This window comes from Aplysia californica, unplaced genomic scaffold (genome assembly GCF_000002075.1).
Source record: "Aplysia californica isolate F4 #8 unplaced genomic scaffold, AplCal3.0 scaffold00099, whole genome shotgun sequence".
In the NCBI taxonomy this organism is placed as follows: domain Eukaryota; kingdom Metazoa; phylum Mollusca; class Gastropoda; order Aplysiida; family Aplysiidae; genus Aplysia; species Aplysia californica.
In genome coordinates, this window is record NW_004797369.1 from 245,030 (window position 1) to 246,231 (window position 1,202).

General features: G+C 43.3%; 1 protein-coding gene across 1 annotated transcript in view; it reads left to right on the forward strand.

Annotated features, from left to right (window-relative positions):
- Positions 1–1,202, forward strand: part of LOC101858851 (fibrillin-3) — a gene marked incomplete at both ends in the record, with an annotated part of 89,182 nt that overhangs the window by 15,380 nt on the left and 72,600 nt on the right.

Genomic DNA, 1,202 nt, shown 5'->3' on the forward strand with positions numbered 1-1,202 from the left:
TATACTTTCTTCGTCCGCGTGTGGCATATAGGGGGGTCTTTTGTAATTAGTTTTATCTGGGCGCACGCACTGTCATAAGTAATTTGGCGGCCTGGACCCGGCAGCGCTGTTGCCAGTTTGGCATTACTGTCAGCGAGATCGTTGCCGAGGATATCGCGGTGACCGTTGTTGTTGTTGTTGTTGTTGTTGTTGTTGTTGTTGTTGTTGTTGTTGTTGTTGTTGTTGTTTTGGTAAGTGTTTAACGGCGCTCGCAACTGCATAAGGTCATGTGAGCGCGTGGGACGCATTAAACATTTTCAGTTGGTAGGAAATTTTGAATGTTACCCGGAATGCGGCCAAAGCCTACTCTCATCTATTTTGGACCACCAAGCGGTCTTTAATGTGTGCAACTTGCACCCGGGACCTCTGGGATTTTTTGCCCTTGTCCAAGAAGGTTAGGTGTAGATATTTCTTACCAAATGATCATGGGTGTGGTTGAAAGACAGCAGTAAAAAGGAGCCAAGGAGTAGCAGTAGAAAGGCTGCCCAGAGGAGGGTGCAAAGGAGGTGAGGGGGAGAGGGTAGAAAGTGGAGACCAAGGCAGACAACAGAACATTGTTGCAGGTGAAAGGAGAACATTTTAGAAAAGAACATTTTCCGTCGGTATCCGGATTCGAACCCGGGATCTATTGAATGCGAGGCGAACACCCTAACCTCTAGGCTACGAGAGACCCCGGTTATGTATTGAATATTTCTAAAATTTCTGAAAATGATCAGACCATTACGTGGGTGGTTGGCAAGTGATCTGAAAATGATCAGACCATTACAGTGTATGTGGGTGGTTGTCTTGTGGTTTGTTCCTTTATTTCTCATCAAACATCTATGCTCCTCATCTCTCTTCCTTCTTTTTTGTGCATGTTACACTCTTGTAATCTTCGGCGCTTGTATCATGACCTAATTATTTTGTAAGAGCCATAAAACTCATACCAAGACGAACAAAATAAGACCAGTCCACTGTCTTTAACTCCAATAGACGTAGGCCTATTCTCTAGTTTGTACCAGCAGATAGAACTAAAATATGTAAGGGAATGTAGACCTGATTTCGCCCCCATCACCTACATGCTATTTGTGGCTTTATTTTTAATTTATTTTTTATTTTTAAAATAAGGAGCGAACAGAAGTGACCAGGACAGTGTTGTGTGTAGAAGTTCAAATCTGTGGCAA